The following is a 16,685-nucleotide window of genomic DNA, read 5'->3' as shown; positions in this document are numbered from 1 at the left end:
TCTATAAGAGGCACTGCCTCAAAAAGACAGCTAGCATCATCAAGGACCCAAACCACCCTGGCCACGCTCTTATATCACTCCTGCCATTGGGAGGAAGGCATAGGAGAGAAAACCATAAGGTCCAGATTCAGAACAGCTTCTTCCTAACAACCATCAATCTATTGAACATTACTAATTCCAAACTAAACTCCAAACTTTCACTATTTCACTATTTCGGGCAATATTTTGCATAAAATATTTTTTTATTTATTTAACTTTTTTTTTGTTTATTATGTTATCTTTCGTGTATCGTGTTTACAAACCTGTTATGCTGCCTCGTAACAATTTCATTGATCCTTTTAGCACATATGACAATAAAATACTCTTGACTCTTGACCAACATCCATGACAAAATATTTAAATCTGGTGCAAAAATAACCCAGAAGTTCACAATTTAACATTAGAAAGAAATCTAATTCCGGGAACACCCTACCAAAGAGAGGATCCTCCATGAGGATTGCAGCAGTTATGGGTAAATGTGGATGGGCAATAATTGCTCGATTTCCCAATGCTACCCAGATCCTGAATGAATATGTATAGGTATGATGTAATGAGGGGTGTGTTGTGGAATTTTGAGGTATGGTCTTGTGCTAGGAGACATAGTTATAATATTACCATTGCATCTCAAGAGTAGGTGTTAGATTCTCTGGTACATTTGTGGCATGATTGTATTTTGAGATTTGTCAAATTCGCCCAATTTATAAGAATGATTTGGATGAAGGCTGCACAGATATGGTTGCTAAATTGGTTGATGGCCCATAGGTGGGTGGAGTTGTTAAGCAAACACTAGGCTGCAATAAGATATTTTTTCATTGAGTGGGCAACATTCTGAAATATCACGTGAGAACATGTGAAATCGGCCATTTTTGCAGGAGAAACAACAAAGCAGGACACTATTTCAATGGTGAGTGATTGCAGAGGTCAGAGTTGCAGAGACAGGTGTATTTCTGTGCAAGTTTTATAAGTAAATGTGAAAGTTATCAGTGATATAATTTATTGCTTTGGAGATTATGCTTAAATTACATAGAGCTTTGGTGAGATCATATCTGGAGTGCAGTGTACAGTATTCAACTCCGTGTCTATATAATAGGATGTAAATTTGTTGGAAGCAGTTCAAAAATGGTTTGCTCGGCTAATCATTCTGAAGAAGGGCTTGATAGGCTTCAAAGTTTCAACTAAGATCATAAAATGCCTTGACAGGAGGGTATTTCCTCTTGTGGAAGAATGTAAAACTGGTCATCGTTGTTTATAATAATGGATCACACCTCTGACTGATGAAACAATTTTCTTTTGAGAGTCTGAGTCATCACCTTTTAAGGAAGAGAATCTCTAAATACTATAAAGCCAAAAGTAAACAACAATGGAAAATAAAGGGTATTACACTTAAACAGGAATGTGGAGTTACAATCCGATGGAGGGATTTATAGTTTAGGTTGGTTGTTTAGGGTTCTAATTGAAGCGATTGCTTCACCCTGGATCACATTGAGCTTCTTGAGAGTTGCTGGTGTTGCTCTTGTCTGTGCAAGAGGAGAATATTCCATCACACTCTGATTTCTTTGAAATGACATGTGAAGTCAGGAGTGAGTTGCTTGTTGCGTAACATCTAGCCTCTTGCAGCTGCTTGTTGGCCCAGGTGAGTTTCAAGTCAACGGTGACCAGCGGGATATTGACGATGGGAGACATAGTTATAATATTACCATTGCATCTCAAGAGTAGGTGTTAGATTCTCTGGTACATTTGTGGCATGAGTGTGTTTTGAGATTTGTCAAATCTGAATGTTGTCTTGGTCTCTTTACAAGCAGACTTGAGCTACTTCATTTGCTGATGAATTGCAAATATAATTAAACATTGTTCAAAAAACAAAGAATCCCCTTTTTTGATGGTGAGGTCCTTTCGAAGAGGCTGCAAATGAAAATTTCAGCGCCTCTAGCTAAACATGGGTTCTGAATGTTTCACACTTTTCTTTATCACACTTTTCTGAATGTTTCACACTAGTCACATATCATTACTAATGTTGCAATAAGCACCAGAAATTATATGAGCAAATTAAGTGATTGGGGAACAGCATGGCCAATGGTGCATTGTGTGAAACAATATGGATTAAAAAATAGCACTCATTTCTCAGTGTTTATTTAAATGGTGAAAAGTTTTGAAATGTGATGTTCATTCGGAGACTTTGTAGATGAGTTAATGAAAGCAAACGTGCAGATTCAAGAGTTAATTAGAAGCCTCTATTACCAGCGCATGAATAATGATGCCTTAGTACAGGTATATAACACATACAAATTAGGAGCAGGATTAAATTGCTCAATCCTTCAAACTTTGATCTACCATTTTATAAGATCCTGGCTGGTCTGTTTGCAATCTCATCTCCACAAGAGTCAAACACCTGCATCAGAACTGAGAGCGTAGAGGGAGGATAGTCTGTACATAGAAGTAAGAGGGTGAGCTGAGACAGTGGGGAGGACCATTTCTTTGCCTTCATATATGTTGCTTTACCATTGAATCTTTCCAGCTTTTTGTTTCTTTGGTATGGTATGGAGTTTGGGATAGATTATAATTTTAGCCATTCTTCAGGTTTAAGTCTGCACAGTGACCACTGAAATGTATCTGAAGCCATAGGTTGAGGTTTCATAGCGGTATGAGTTCCACAAAATCTGGACTTCCAACAGGATCAATAGCTGATGATCAGGAATGGGGTCTTGTTTAGCAAGGATTGTTTGTTTATGTACACGAACGGCATTGAAAGAAATTAATGCACTTACACAACTGTTATCAAACAACTCCAGTAAAGATGCAGGGGGTGGCGCTGACTATTCTTTCCAGATTTCCGAGATTATCCTGGAATGTGCTGCTGAAGTTATAGTCATCCTTCAGAATGAGAATTAAACATCTAAGCATTGATAAATTAAATAAATTTTTCTCCACCCTTAAAACTGGAATGAAAGACCCTTTATTGCCATTGCTAATCAAACACAGTACAATTCATGAAGGTGCCACATTGTGATGAGTTTTTGTCAATTTGTTGACTTTTCTTCACTCGCGTCCCTTTCACCACTGCTGTGAATTTCCACATGCATTAACATACTGGATGGTTGAAGTTGTTGTCACATTATTGTACTCTGAGTTGAGAATCCTTTCAGGATTCTTCTCTGTGATTGTAGATGATTCTCCATGATCTTCAGATGTTCCCTTTCTGTGTGTAGCATGAATGTCTTACCACTTTCTAAAGCCTAGAGAAGAAATTGATAAATCCATCAAAAATATTCTAAGGAAAGTTCATTAAAGTGAAATATTAACTATGTTCATCACTCTACAGTCATTGCTTGACCTACTGAGTAATTCCAATATTTATTTATTTTTATTTCAGATTTGCACTATCAGCAGCATATGATGGTGGAGACCATATTTCTTAGTGTAAACAATCCTGATAACGTGTCCTGGCCCCAGCACATAGATGTAATTGTGAAGAAGACATTAGCAGCTCTACTTTTTAATGTTTAAAGAGATTCAGAATATCTCCAAATACCCAAACAAACATTTACAGACGTGTTGCAGAAAGTACCCTGACTGATTACCTATTGGTTGTGTATTCCAATTCATAGAAACATAGAAATTAGGTGCAGGAGTAGGCCATTCAGCCCTTCGAGCCTGCACCGCTATTCAATATGATCATGGCTGATCATCCAACTCAGTATCCCGTACCTGCCTTCTCTCCATACCCCCTGATCCCCTTAGCCACAAGGCCCACATCTAACTCCCTCTTAAATATAGCCAATGAACTGGCCTCAACTACCCTCTGTGGCAGAGAGTTCCAGGGATTCACCACTCACAATTCACAGGAATACAAGTGATCACAGAAAATGCTGGATTCAGCCCAGTCAACCATTGGGCACGGCCCTCGCCAATACTGAAAGCATCTATATGGGACGCTGCCTCAAGAAGATGGCATCTATCATCAAGCATCCTCACCATGTGGGCCATGCCTTCTTCTCATAGTTACCATGCATTAGGGTTAGAGTCCAGATTACCATCTGGCAGGAGGTAGTCTCACATCACTATATTCAGGAATACTACCAACTTCCTGAACTTTCACACCATCAGGTTCAAACTCAGATTCAGCCACAGCGACTTTTCCACAACCATCAGCTTCTTTAAATATACCCAAATCCTACCTTGATAATGGAACACTGTGGTAATATAATACACTACGTTGAACCTTTTGCTATTTTTCTCCAATTATGTTTTTGCACACATGTATTTTTTTCTGCAATCTTCTATCTTTTAGAAATTCTATCTGCAATTTTTGTATAATATATGTATAATTTATTTTGTTTTTTTGTCTGTCTATGTACTCTATCTATCTATCTATCTATCTATCTATCTATCTATCTATCTATCTATCTATCTATCTATCTATCTACTATCTATCTAAATTATCTATCATCCAACATGTCTCCCCCGCCACTAGAGAAGACAAGACACTGGACAAAGTCTACACTAACATGGCTGAAGCTTACAAAGCCACTTACAAAGCCATCCCCCTCCTCCTCCCTGGACAGTCTGATCACCTCTCATTGTTCCTGCTCCCAAAGTACTCCCCACTCATCAGACGTGTTAAACCCACTGTGAGGACAGTTAAAGTCTGGTCAGAGGAGGCGGACTCCACACTTCAGCAGTGTTTTGGAAACACTGACTGGAAGGCGTTTGCAGCCCAGGCCACCCTTGACTCCCACACGGACATTGATTCCTATACATCCTCTGTTCTGGACTTTATAAACTCCACCATCAACAGTGTCACCTCCCTCAAACGGGTGACCATATTCCCGAATCAGAAGCCATGGATGAACAGCGAGGTCAGGCTACTGCTGAAAGTATGGGACACCGTTTTCAGGACAGGTGATGCCCAAGCCTACAGTTCATCCAGGGCTAACCTGAAGAAGGCCAAGCACTGCCATAAGCTAAGGATCGAGGAGCACTTCAACAACAACTCCGACCCCCGATGCATGTGGCAAGGCATCCAGGCCATCACGGACTATAGACCCACCAACACCACCCCCACATCCAGCTACGCCTCCTTCCTTGAGGAGCTTAACCACTTTTATGGCCGCTTCGACAGGGACAATCTAGAGATGGCCATGAAGGTTGTGCTCCCTGCTGATCACCAGCCCCTCACACTCACCCCCTACGACGTGTACATGGCACTGAGCAGGATCAATGCACGTAAAGCTGCTGGCCCTGACGGCATCCCCAGGCGCGTCCCCAGGGCCTGTGCTGCGCAGCTGACAGACGTCTGGACTGACATCTTCAACCTGTGTCTTGTCCATGCAGTTGTCCCCACGTGCCTTAAAACCACCTCCATCGTGCCGGTGCCAAAACACTCCACTGCGGCAAGCCTCAACGACTTCCGCCCAGTTGCACTTACTCCCACCATCACCAAGTGCTTCGAGAGGCTGGTCCTGGCACACCTCAAAGGCTGCCTACACATTGGATCCTTATCAGTTTGCCTACCGCAAGAATAGGAGTACGGAGGATGCCATCTCAACAGAACTTCACTCCGCCCTCTCCCACCTCGACAACAGAGACACTTACGTAAGAATGCTGTTCATCGATTACAGCTCAGCATTCAACACCATTATACCCTCTAAACTGATTACCAAACTCGGTGACCTGGGCATCAACCCCTCCCTCTGCAACTGGATATTGGACTTTCTAACCAACAGACCCCAGTCTGTTGGGTTAGACATGCACATCTCTTCAACCCTCACCCTGAACACCGGCGTTCCACAGGGCTGTGTGCTGAGCCACCTCCTCTACTCCCTCTTCACCTATGACTGCACACCTGTACATGGTACTAACACCATCATCAAGTATGCAGATGATACAACGGTGATTGGCCTCATAAGCAACAACGATGAGTCGGCCTATAGGGAGGAGGTCCAGCTCCTAGCAGCATGGTGCACTGACGACAACCTGGCCCTTAATTCCAAGAAGACCAAGGAGCTCATCGTAGACTTCAGAAAGTCTAGGGGCGGCACGCACGCACACCCCCATCCACATTAACGGGACGGAGGTGGAACGTGTTTCCAGCTTCAGGTTCCTGGGGGTCAACATCTCAGATGACCTCTCTTGGACCCACAATACCTCAACTTTGGTCACGAAGGCTCACCAGCGTCTCTTCTTCCTGAGGAGACTAAAGAATGTCCATCTGTCTCCTCAGATTCTGGTGAACTTCTACCGCTGCACCATCGAGAGCATCCTTACCAACTGTATCACAGTATGGTATGGCAACTGCTCTGTCTCCGACCGGAAAGCACTGCAGAGGGTGGTGAAAATTACCCAACGAATCACCGGTTCCTCACTCCCCTCCATTGAATCTGTCCAAAGCAAGCGATGTCTGCGAAGGGCGCTCAGCATCGTCAATGACTGCTCTCACCCCAACCACAGTCTGTTTACCCTCCTACCATCCGGGAGGCGCTACAGGTCACTCCGTTGCCGGATCAGCAGGTCCAAGAACAGCTTCTTCCCTGTGGCTATTACATTACTCAACACTGTACCTCGATGATTGCCAAAGCACCCCCCCCCCCCCCCCCCAGACACTCCACCCACCAGGAAAAAAATAATTGCGCTACTATGACTTTATGCACGTAAATCTATCTATCTATCTATCTATCTATCTATCTATCTATCTATCTATCTATCTATCTATCTATCTATCTATCTATCTATCTATCTATCTATCTATCTATCTATCTATCTATCTCTAAAACTTTGATCTTGTGCTCTTCCGGCTTGCGCAGTTTTCCTATTTGCGCCAAAATGGTACACGATAGCACTACGATCTTTTGCCACCTTGAGGGCCTGTTCCACTTTATGAGGTAATTCAAGTTCTCCCGATTTTCCCATGATTCGAACTTGGAGAATTGCGGCAAAAGCCGCTCGTAGGTACTCGGGGCTCTCGTGGCCATTTTTCAACATGTTGAAAAAACCTCACGAGCTTACCGCGTTTCCCGAGTACCTGTGTTAGCGCTCTAGCTAATCTCTCCCTCCCTCCTTCCCTTTCCCCCTCCCTCCTTCCTCTCCCCCTCCGTCTCTACCTACCTCTCTCTTTCCCACCTCTCCCTCTCCCCCTCCCTCTTTCTTTCCATCCCTCTCGTCCTCCATCTCTCCCTCCCTACCTCTCCCTGTCTCCCAGGTGAAAGAAGAAGGAGTGTCAAGAGGAGGGGGATGGAGTGCTGGGGGATGAGGGGGAATGGAGGATGATAGTAGGAAGAGAGGTGGCGAGATAATGGAAATATTAAATGCAAAATTATTAACTTTAACTTAACTTCTGCCGTTAGTGCAGGACCATCAACCAATCATGTGCAGTTGGGGGCTATGGCTTAGTGGTGGAATATTGCATTGGGGGACCAGGGCCTCTCATGTGACAAGGGGATCCAATGGGTCCCACTTTAGTGTATTACTAAAAGTTTTGTCTTGTTTCTATCTATCTATCTATCCATCCATCCATCCATCCATCCATCCATCCATCCATCCATCCATCTATTCGTATTCATGTAATCACTGACTTACGCCAAATGATACATGATAGCACTCACTAAAATTTTGCACCACCTTACTCACCTTTGTCCTGTGGTCATTCGTATAAATTTTTGTTCAGATTGATGTTATATTTCACAAGTTATTGATATTTACTAGTTTAAAAAAACCCACTTTTAGAAGAATAAATCGACAGATGCTGTGACAGTTGATCTGAGATTCTGGCAGTTAGCATCTTTGACGTTACAATGGGATCTCACAGTCCTCCATTCACAATGGGATCTCATTTACATATGCTGCCGTGAACCATCCGCCACCCAACAATGACATCACAATGGGATCTCAGCTACCAATCAACAGTGTTGGGATATGCCCAAGCCAGTGCAATGAGAGATTTCTTACATTGTTGTAAGGAGAGGTAGGGAGTGGAGGAGGAGAGGACAAGAAATGTTATTTAAACATTGTTTAGTGGGGGAAGTGCGAAAGAGAGGTGAGAGAGGGAGTGATTGAGGGTAGGGAAAAGGAGAGAGAGGGAGAGGTGAGGGAGGGAGTGGAGGAGGGGAGGAGGAGAGGGGAGAGAAGAGGGAGGGTGAATGCGAGGGGGAGGGAGTGTATGATCCATGCCTGCGCAATTGGGGCTGTGGGTGAGTGGTGGAATATTGTGTTGGAGGAACATGTTGCGTTGGGGGAATGGGTACATCACAATGGAATCTCATTTCGATTTCTTGGAAGGAGGTTTTTCATTGTGGAGGAGGAGGGGTGGAATATATGGGAGAGGTTTCATTTATTAAAAAAAAAGTGATTTTCATGGTGGGGGGAGATTCCCGTTTCATTGTGGGGGGATGGAATAAGGGAAAGGTTTCATTTTCTGAATTTTCCTTGTGGGTGGTGGGATGAGGTATTTCATTGTGGAGGGGGGTGGAATAGGGGAGAGGTTTCATTTCCAGAACGTTCCTTGTGGGGGGGTGGGATGGGGGAAGTCAGTGCCGATGCCCCCCTCCCACATGGGGGTTTTCATTGTAGGGGGGGTGAAATAGGGGAGTGGTTTCATTTCCAGAACTTTCCTTGTAGGGGGTTGGGAAAGGGGGTGGGGGCAGTTGTGGGCTATGGATGAGTGGTGGAATATTGCATTGGGGGAACGGGGCCCAGCAGTTTCCACTTTGTCTAGTATATGACTAAAACTCTCATCTTGTGTCTGTCTGTCCATCCGTCCATATTCATGTGATCATGGACATATGCCAAAACGGTACACGAGCACTAAAATGTTTGCACCTCCTTACTCACCTTTGTTCCATGGTTGTTAAGATTGATGTTATATTTTACAAGTAATTGACCTTTAAAAGTTTTTAAAAAACCCACTTTGGGAACAATAACTTGACAGATGCCTTGACGGTGGATGGGAGATTCTGGCAGTTTGTACCTATGATGTTACAATGGGATCTCCAGTCCTCCAATCACAAGAGGATCTTTTACATACGCTGCCGTGAACATTCCGCCACCTGCTAATGACATGACAATGGGATCTCAGCTGCCAATCAACAGTGTTGGGATAAGCTCCACCCAGAGCGATGAAAGATTTCTTGCACTTGGGATGGGGGGGGAGCTCCCCGTTTCCTTGTGGGGGGGGGGGGGGGGGGGGGGGGGGGAGAGGGAGGGAGGGGGGGGGGGAGGAGAAGAAGTGTTATTTAAACATTGTGTTTAGCGAGGCAGTGCAAAAGGGGGGATGTGAGGGAGGGAGCGACTGAGGGTAGGCAAAAGTAGAGGGAGGGAGAGTTGAGGGAGAGAGTGGACGAGGGGTGGGGGACAAGGGAGAGAAGAGGGATGGTTAAGATGAGGGGGAAGGAGTGCATGAGCCACGCCTACGCAGTTGGGGGCTATGGGTGATTATTGCATTGGGGAATGGGATGCGTTGGGGGAATGGGTACATCACAATGGAATCTCATTTAGCAGCAAATCTGGGATCGCTAATCTCATTTAAAAAAACACGATTTTTTGGGAGGAGGTTTTTCATTGTGGGGTTGGAATACGGGAGAGGTGTAATTTGCTAATAAAAATTACAATTTCCTTGTGGGTGAATGGGATGGAGGGGTCCCCATTTCACCCCCGCCCCCCACGTGTGGGTTTTCATAGTGGAGGGTGGAATAGGGGAGAGGTTTCATTTACAATAAATTTTGCACCACCTTCCTCACCTTTGTCCCATGGTCGGTTGTATAAAGTTTCGTTCAGTTTTATGTTATATTTCACACAAGTTATTGACATTTAAATTTTTAAATAACCCCACTTTGAGAACAATAACTTGACAGATGCTGTGAATAGTTGATGGGAGATTCTGGCAGTTTGTAGCTATGATGTCACAATAAGACCTCACAGTCCTTCAATCACAATGCGATCTCATTTACATAAGCTGCCGTGTCCGACAATGACATCACAATGGGATCTCAGCTGCCAATCATCAAGTGTTGGGATAAGCTCTTACTTTGTTGTGAGGAGAGGTAGGGAGTGGGGGAGGGGAGGAGAAGAAATGTTATTTAAACATTGTGTTTAGTGGGGTAGTGCAGTAGGGGAGAGGTGAGAAAGGGAGTGATTGAGAGTAGGGAAAAGGAGAGGGAGAGATAGGTGAGGGACTGGAGGAGGAGAAGGAAGAGAAGAGGGAGGGTAAAGACTAGGGAGAGGGTGTTTATGAGCCGCGTCTACGCAGTTGGGACTATGGTTAAGTGGTGGAATATTGCGTCGGGGGAACGTTTTGCATTGGGGGAATGGGTGAGCAGTGGAAAAGGGTTATGTTGCTGAAACGGGTTAGTGGTGGAATATTGCGTTGGGGGAACGAGGCCCAATGGGTCAGGGGGGTAGGGAGGGGAGAGGGGTTATGGAGCGTGGGAGGGAGAGACTGAGGGTTGGGAGTGACTGAGGGTAGGAGAAAGGAGAGGGAGGGAGAGGTGAGGGAGTGGAGGAGGGTAGGTGGAGAGGGGAGAAAAGAGAGAGGGTGAAGAGGAGGGGGAGGGAGTATTGGTGGATGAGAGGAAATGATCCGCGCTTGTGCAGTTTGGGGCTATGGGTGAGTGGTGGATTATTGCGTTGGGAGAACGGTTTACGTTTGGAGAACAGGTGAGTGGTGGAAACGGGTTGCGTTGGAGGAACGGGTAAATGTTGGATTATTGTGTTGGGAGAATGGGGCTAGTATATTATTAAAACTGTCATCTTGTTTGTTTGTTTCTGTCTGTCTGTCTGGTTCTGTCTGTCTGTCTGTCTGTCTGTCTGTCTGTCTGTCTGTGCCCAAGTGATCACGGACCTACAGCAAAACAGAACATGATAGCACTAAAATGTTTGCACCACCTTACCATTGTCGTGTAGTGGTTTGTATAAAGTTTAATAGTAAGATTAAACAAGAATTTACCAGTTTGAAGTTTAATCTTGATTTTGAGTTACGATGAGCTACATGAAGAAAGCCGTCATACTTCAAAGCAGCGGTGTGGAATCACAGAAACAAGTAGTTGAGCATGAACATAGTAAGATTTTGTGAACTGGAATTACCATATGACCTTGATAATATGAGGGTGGGAGCAGTGGGCACGTAATCGCTCATCGTAACTCTTCCTCATAAAATTAAGATCAAACTTCAAACTGGTAAGTTCTCGTTTAATCTTACTATTTTACATCGGAGTCACGTGAGTGACTACGTGAAGATTTGAAAGCTCGGTGATTTCACGCCGGAACTGAATCCATGCATAACATACTGCTTGAAGTGAACATGGATGAGTGAAAAAAGATTCATGCATTCAGACATGACTTGGTTTGTTATGCTGATGCTTGATCATCCAATGTAAATAATAGCGACCCCTTTCATCCAGGGGAAAATATTAACAGAGTCAAAAATGAAGTTGGCAAATACCCCCGATTTGGGTTGTATTAAAAGTTGGTAAAGTATGTTCGTTTGACCATCCTTCAGCTGCTAGGATGTGGTCCAAAGTAAACGTACATAATCCTATGAGCTGATCTGGTAGCAACCCCGGTGGAGTGCATGTTAAAATATTAGTATTGACTCCTGCATTCGCCAAACTCCCGTTTTACAACCTGAAGATGGTAGAACTAAACGTTATGAAATATATATATATATATATATTTCTTCCACAAAACATTGTTTCGTTTGGGGCCTTAAGGCTCTAAGTGACCCAGACGTATTGTTGTGAATGTGTGACCACACATTCCCGAAGGTCCATCCGGTATGCCATGAAACTGTATGTACCTCACACCTGGTTAGCTCTGGTTTATTAATTCAAACATAATATGTTATGTTATTAACATATGCAACCACCCTGTCCATTCGTAATTTATGTCGTGACTGGACCCGTTGCACTGAGGCCAGTGCCATGAGGATTATTACCTTTTGAGAGCCGGCTTGAGATAAGGATGTAGCTGGATCCTCTGCTGAAGTAATGTTAACTTTACGTCATGTCCCATACTCCCATGTTACTGGGCCTGGGAGAACTTGTGTTAAGATATCCTATATAATTCTGGATATCAGAGGGTGAGGCCCGACAGAATGGGTTCCACTTGCTGCAGCAAATATGATGAGAAGCACGTTTGCACCGTTTAATGGCACTGTAACTGAGTATAGTCAAAGACTCATATGAAATTAACTCTAGGACATCAGTTATTCGTGGTGGGTGGTTGGTACACAAAAATGCTGGAGAAACTCAGCGGGTGTAGCAGCATCTATGGAGCGAAGGAAATAGGCGACGTTTCGGGCCGAACCCCTTCTTCAGACTGATGGGAGGTGGGGGGGAGAAGGAAGGAAAAAGGGAGGAGGAGGAGCCCGATGGCGGGGGGATGGGAGGAGACTGCTCGAGGGTTAAGGAAGGGGAGGAGACAGCAAGGGCTAGCAAAACTGGGAGAATTCAACGTTCATGCCATCCGGACGCAAGCAACCCAGGCGGAATATGAGGTGCTGTTCCTCCAATTTCCGGTGTTGCTCACTCTGGCAATGGAGGAGACCCAGGACAGAGAGGTCGGATTGGGAATGGGAGGGGGAGTTGAAGTGCTGAGCCACCTGGAGTTCAGGTAGGTTATTCCGGACTGAGCGGAGGTGTTCGGCGAAACGATCGCCCAACCTCCGCTTAGTCTCCCCGATGTAAATCAGCTGACATCTAGAGCAGCGGATGCAGTAGATGAGGTTGGAGGAGATACAGGTGAACCTTTGTCGCACCTGGAACGACTGCTTGGGTCCTTTAATGGAGTCGAGGGGGGAGGTGAAGGGACAGGTGTTGCATTTCTTGCGGTTGCAACGGAAAGTGCCCGGGGAGGGGGTAGTACAGGAGGGAAGGGAAGAATTGACAAAGGAGTTGCGGAGGGAGCGGTCTTTGCGGAAGGCAGACATAGGGGGAGATGGGAAGATGTGGCGAGTGGTGGGGTCACGTTGGAGGTGGCAGAAATGGCGGAGGATTATTTGTTGTATTTGCCGGCTATGGGGTGAAAGGTGAGGACTAGGGGGACTCTGCCCTTGTTGCGAGTGCGGGAATGGGGAGAGAGAGCAGTGTTGCGGGGTATGGATGAGACCCTGGTGCAAGCCTCATCTATGGTGGCGAAGGGGAATCCCCGTTCCCTGAAGAACGAGGACATTTCTGATGCCCTGGTGTGGAATGTCTCATCCTGGGAGCAGTTGCGGCGTAGGCGGAGGTATTGGGAGTAGGGGATGGAGTCTTTACAGGGGGTAGGGTGGGAAGATGTGTAGTCCAGATAGCCATGTGAGTCAGTTGGTTTGTAGTGTATGTCGGTCACATTCGTGCTGTATAGCATGTAACACGTGTATTCAGCTAAAACCGTTCCCCATCTGCTGAAGTGGAGATGTCCTGCCTCTTTTTTGGTGCTATCCTGCATTCTGCAGTGAGCAATCCACGGATTTGTCTGACAGCCCGCGGCGCAGGAAATCGTCTCGGAGTCTTCAAGTCAATGACTTGATGTATCATGCAGACGCTGGTCTCCCGAGTCACAGGCTGTATCAGCAAGTTTTATGCTTTGAATAACCATATAGGTTCTTTATCATTCCCTATATTAGCGGGAACCATGGCTGCGTATATCAGTCAGGCAGATTGAGGCCTGAAGCGGTGTCTTGCTGGATAAATTGCAAACCCCACTGATGAGGCAGAATGGAGAAAACACACATGCAATAATTCCTCCACCAAGTGGCGATAATGTATCTTTTGTTCCATCGAGCCAAAATGACATTAAATACATTGTAGTCCAACATCCATCCTGTGTTTCATAGATTTCACATGAGATAGTAGTTTCAAAATAAGACTAGGTAAATATCACAGGATATTTAAACTTCATAGCACCCATGTGACTAACATATGCCACCCCCATAGTGTATCAACTTGGAGTTGAGCATGCAGGTTGTGCACATTCTTACAATAACCTTTAACGTATAGAATGCACCGAGTTATAGGTAGTTGATACCAATTACTGAAAATTGGTGCTTATGCAACCCCCATCCGCCTCCGTAACTGGAGATGGCACACCATACTTCTCATCTTTGAGCACTAGTATCAATTGTAATACTAAGTATACCTGACCAAAAATACTGGAGCAATGCTGAATACTGCCACCATCGTGATTTCGTTAGCTTCAGCTGAGAATAGCATAGGTTTATTTGTAATAACCTATATGGTACTAGAGAGGTTAATTCTTTGCATGTTTTAACTTCAGGAAATGCAAAGCCCAATTTGTACCGCTGATACACAGCTGCTATATTGTCAACTACATCTTGATGAATAGAAAGCTGCTTAATAACCAACGAGGTTGTTGCAGGCTTCTGTTAATTGCATCTCTTGCTCCAGGGCGGAATCCCTTGTTAGTTGATAGTTAAATGTTAATCCCAATAATCAGTAGTTCTGATTGGTATCAACTTTAAATTTAACTGGATGGATGGGACACTGATTCTTCAAATATAGTTTGGGCCTATGACAGTTAATTCTTAGCAAAACCCAGCGTTTAACATAATTCCAGATAAATGATAACTAATGTTCTTGAGCTCTGAGCAGCCCAAGCTCCGTTTGGAAATTTGGTAAATAAACCTGGGAACTGTAGTTAGCCTATTTTGCAATGCTTTAACTGTTATTATAGCCCCATCCAGGTAAATTTCAAATATCCCTGGCGATTCCAGTGAATGGCAACTGCATAGCATGCATCTTTGAGATTGATGCTTGCCATATAGCTCCTATAAAACAGCTGTTAGACTGCATTCTGAAAGTCTGTACTGCACATATGAGTTAAACCTGGATGAAGTGACATCCTCCATCTGTCACCTGTCCTGAAAGGCAATCCTTCCCATCCTAGTGGGCCTGCCTCGTAGACAACTCTGGTCCCAATTCCAAGTCTGCTTGGAACCTATGTATGTTGTGCAGTAAAAGTAATCACATGTTATTATCTGTGTTTTAAAAACAGATCTGAAACTCATGTTGTTTTTCATTGTCATTTTGAACAAAAAAACACGAGTCATTATCAACATGTAATTGGTCCACAATCCCTTGTTTCGGTAAAACCAGACCCACCTACCTCCATGGCTACCGGTGGTCTTGTGGTAAGCCCAAAGACCGCTGATGCGGGTTCCTTTTCTCTCCTTGATTGGGGAATAGAACTGGTAGGGAGTGTGGATTCCATGTTTCTCCTGACCTCTGCTTGGGTCTTGGTCTGAAACCTCATCATACTGAGCCTGCCTTGTAAGACTATTCTGGCCACAACTCTGAGTCTGCCTTGAAAGACGACTCTGTTCATATTTCCGTGCCCAGCTTTCAAGCTACCACCGGCTTCAGTGAACCGCTTACCCCCTATAGAGTTGTGGGGTGTGTTGTCGCCTACTGATGAAGCTTTGCTTGTCGTTGGTACCTTGATTAGTCCGACAGCTTTTGCTTCCTTCTTCTGGTCATACCTGAAGAGAGGATTCTGCGGCTGGTTTCTCCAATTTTACCCTGATAGTGCTGTTCCCTTGCCGGCACTTGTAGAGTGAGCACTCTGGCCTCTTCCGGGTATTCTGCCAACGGCTGGAGACCAACTCTTCCTGTAGCGAACCCTTTATTTGCGAGTACTCTTGAGGCCATATGCATGTGCTTCAGTATGTTCATACTTTAAATTCAAGACCAGTTCCCTACTGATCACTCGCACTCCCCTCCACAAAGAGTGAGATTTGTAGGCAGCCCTGAAAACTGGTGCTGCCGCAGGCCCCTGAGGACACCTGCGCTGACATGGCCCCTCCAGCGGACCTATATCAGGGTCTTGCTTTGGGTCAGACTGAAATTGATCCTGGATGCTCCTCTCCTCAGAGCAGGAGACATTTGTGCAGCCCTGAAACAGGTGCCGCTGCCTGGGGGTTCTCCATAATACCCGGGCTGATAACTCCCTCCTTTGGAGTATATCATTGTGGAGCACCTCTCCATCAGGTGCTCCATGTGGGTTTGAACGTTTAAACACGTTACCCATGTAGGAGGTAATCCTCTCCATCCAGAATCCTCCTGGCCCGACTTGTTTGCGGGCTTTCTCCTTGCGCTCCCTTCCTCAGAGCGGGAGATCAAATAGTGGCTAACCCTCCAATTGGGTTTGCCTAGGTACTCGTGGCCCGTTTTGTTTTAATGAATGGGCCTCTTCTCTGCACTCCCCTCCGCAGAGTGGAGATATAATTTAATGGCTAACCCTCCAAATGGGTTTGCCTGGGTACTCCTGGGCCGTATGTTTAAATGTATGGCCTCTTCCCTGCACTCCCCTCCGCAGAGCGGGAGATACAATTTTTCTGACTAACCTCCAGTGGCTGTCTTGGTGCTGTCGGCATCAGTCCGACGCTGCTGGCTGCACTGCCAGCGATTCGAGAGGCGAATTTTGACCGCCACCCGCTACTCGCACTGCCGCGGTCTCTGTAGCGGGTCCCGCGGTCCGTTTCCGGTATCCCCGAGGTCATGACCGGGATTCCCTCTGTTCCGTGATTGGGGTTCCCGCGGTCCATAGAGGTTTACCCGCGGCCCGTCCGGACTTCGCCCCCAATCCAGCAGGCAAACACTGTAATGAGTTTCCTGCAAAACACAAACCAATCCCAGAGGTAAGTTTAAAAACTTACCTTGTTG

The 16,685-nt window shown here is 45.3% G+C and overlaps 1 protein-coding gene across 1 annotated transcript in view; it reads right to left on the bottom strand.

Annotated features, from left to right (window-relative positions):
• Positions 1 to 2,981: 2,981 nt before the first annotated feature.
• LOC129715805 (uncharacterized) overlaps positions 2,982 to 16,685 on the bottom strand; it is an 84,286-nt gene continuing 70,582 nt past the window's right edge. Inside the window, exon 8 of the mRNA XM_055665702.1 lies at positions 2,982 to 3,272. The gene's annotated coding sequence lies outside the window, so the exon portion shown is untranslated. The remainder of the gene's footprint in view (positions 3,273 to 16,685) is intronic.

The sequence above is a fragment of the Leucoraja erinacea genome, chromosome 2 (assembly GCF_028641065.1).
Source record: "Leucoraja erinacea ecotype New England chromosome 2, Leri_hhj_1, whole genome shotgun sequence".
NCBI lineage: Eukaryota > Metazoa > Chordata > Chondrichthyes > Rajiformes > Rajidae > Leucoraja > Leucoraja erinaceus.
The sequence above is the reverse complement of the archived record's forward strand: the minus strand, read 5'-3'. Positions and strand labels throughout refer to the sequence as shown.